General features: G+C 45.1%; 1 pseudogene; it reads left to right on the top strand.

Moving 5' to 3' along the window:
- The first annotated feature begins 1681 nt into the window (after window positions 1–1681).
- LOC131820112 (uncharacterized protein C9orf40-like) lies at window positions 1682–2700 on the top strand (annotated as a pseudogene).
- Window positions 2701–2953: the final 253 nt, after the last annotated feature.

Raw genomic sequence — 2953 nt, forward strand, 5'->3', positions numbered from 1 at the left:
AGAACTTTCCTATAACCCTGCAATTACACTCCTAGGTATTTACTCCAAAGACACAGATGGAGTGAAAAGAAGGGCCATCTGTAACCCAATGTTTAAAGCAGCAAAGGCCACGGTTGACAAACTGTGGAAAGAACCAAGATGCCCTTCAAAGGAAGAATAGATAAGGAAGATGTGGTCCATATACACTATGGAGTATTATGCCTCCATTGAGAAAGGATGAATACCCAACTTCGGTAGCAACATGGACGGGACTGGAAGAGATTCTGATGAGTGAAATAAATCAAGTGGAGAGCGGCAGTTATCATATAGTTTCACTTCTCTGTGTAGTCATACAAATAGCATGGAGGACAAGGGGAGATGGAGAGGAGAAGGGATTGGAGGGAAATTAGAAGGGGAGGGAAACCATGAGAGACTATGGACTCTGACAAACAATCTGGGCCTTTTATTTCTCTTTGTTGTCTGATTCCTGTTGCTAGGACTTCTAATATTATGTTGAACAAGAGGGGTGAAAATGGGCATCCTTGTCTTGTTCCTGATCTCAACGGGAATACTACAAGCTTTTTCCCATTGGGGATGATATTTGCTGAGGGCCTTTCATAGATAGATTTGATGAAGTTCAGGAATGTTCCCTCTATCCCTATACTTTGAAGCTTTTTAATCAGGAACGGATACTGGAATTTGTCAAGTGCTTTTTCTGCATCAATTGAGAGGACCATGTGGTTCTTCTCTCTTCTCATATTAATTTGTTCTATCACATTGATTGATTTGTGAACGTTTAACCATCCTTGTAGGCCAGGGATGAATCCCACCTGGTCATGGTGGATAATCTTTTTAATGTGCTGTTGGATTCTGTTTGCTAGGATCCTGTTGAGAAATCTTAGCATCCATATTCATCAGTGATATTGGTCTGAAATTCTCCTTTTCGGTAGAGTCTTTGCCTGAAAAACAATCTGAGGGGTTTGAAGTGGCGGGCGGGGGGTGGGAGTTTGGGTAACAGGTGGTGGTTATTATAGAGGGAATGGATTGCATGGAGCACAGGATTTGATGAAAAAATAATGAATACCGTTTTGCTGAAAATAAATAAATTTAATTAAAAATGTATACAACATTAAAAAGATTCTTAAGGCATTGAATGAGTGGGTGTGGGATGTTCGGGAAACACATGGTGGGTAATAGAGATGGCACGGATTGCATGGAGCACTGGGTGTGGTTCCAAAACAATGAATTCGGTTACACTAAAAAGAATGTGGAAAAAAACCAAAACAAGTATATGCCAATAAGCGAAGCAACCTAGGTGAAATGGATGCATTCCTAGAAAACTGTAAAATCCCAAAATTGAACCAGGAAGAAATATACAACCTGAATAGACTGTTATCCAGTAACGGGATTAAAGCAGTGATCAAAAACCTCCCAAAAGACAAGACCCTGGGACCTGAAGGATGCCCGAGAGAATTCCACCAACCTTTAAGAAAAGCACTTACATCTCTCCTCCTGAAGCTCTTTCCAAAATTTGAAGGAGAAGGAATACTTCCAGACACTTTTTTTGAAGCCAGGATTACCCTGATCCATACACCAGGCAAGTCCTCATCAAAAAGGAGAATTTCAGCTCGCCCTCAGCCCGCAGAGTTATCCGCGCTTGGCCTCCCGCGCCCAGAGGGCTCCGCCGGAGGCTCCGGGGCCCATGGCCAAGCGGTGCGCGGCCGAGCCGCTGACGTTCCACGTGCCTTGGAAGCGGCTCCTGCTCTGCGACTTTCCCCAGGAGCCGCCGCCGCCCCCGCCACCGCTCTGGATCCCGCCGCCAGGGGCCTCCCATCCCGGGCAGCCCGTCGGCGTCCCAGAGCTGCCCCGAAAGCGCAAAATCGACGCGGGGGGCTATGACTGAACCTTCAGCTTCGCCCAGCAAGCGTCGCGACGACCGGGACAACAGCGTTCCGGGCGGCGTGCAGCGTGAGGGCCGAGGCCTGGAGACGGGCGAGCCGCCGCTGCAGCAGCCTCCGGTGCGGCCCCGCGGGCCAGTGGAGGAGCCGCGGCGCGCCCGGCCCCCGAGGGGCGGTGGCGACGACGGGGCGGGGCGCACAGAGCCCCATCTGGGAGACTGGGGTGCAGCACCGGGCCAGCTCAGTGAAGAATTTTGGCAGTATAACTCCTTCCAGTATTGGAGGAATCCTTTACCACCTATTGATCTGGCAGTCATCGAAGATGTAGTTGAAGATAAGCTGCCAGAAGCAACGCTTCCAGGCAAGAATGAAGTGGTTGAGATTGACATGGAGTCCTGACAGAAGGAGTTGAAGAACAGGTTTTTCTGAATTTGAGGAGACATCTCTTAAACGAATTCACATATTCTTAAGGAGAAACGTTATTTTCCATACTTGATGTGATACCATTCCCAAACCTAAGAAATGAGGAAAAGTTGTTTGAAAAATAAATACCTACAGTCACTACTGAAACTCCCAAGGGGGTTTGTTAAGGATATAGTACAGTTACAGGGGAAGTATTTTATATATGTACTCTTAAAGAAAAATTTATGTTTAGACTTGAAATTTGAACATACCGATCTTATAAAAAGGAATTCTGATAGTTTTCAAAGTAGGTGGAGAACACATGCTTCCTCTTCTCTGTACCAAAAAGTTAATTTGTGGTACATGAAGTGAATATTGTTTTATAATAACTCTTATTAATAAAATGCTTTCTAGTACATTGTATTGCCTTTTCTTAGTTGAACAGATAGCCAACTTAAACATCTATGCAAACTTAAAATGTGGGGGATTCTTAAAGGTGGCATAGTTTTAAAAGAACTTTCTAAATGTAAAGTAGGGAAAATTTCCATTTGGGTAGCATGTTTGCATAGCTTCCAGTGTTTGATACTTGTTTAACTCTACTTTGGGGAATCATAAATGCTTAAAGAACAATGAGGAGCAAATAGGTCTTGCCCCCCTGCTCTTTTCCTAGGTAA

This window comes from Mustela lutreola, chromosome 1 (genome assembly GCF_030435805.1).
Source record: "Mustela lutreola isolate mMusLut2 chromosome 1, mMusLut2.pri, whole genome shotgun sequence".
NCBI lineage: Eukaryota > Metazoa > Chordata > Mammalia > Carnivora > Mustelidae > Mustela > Mustela lutreola.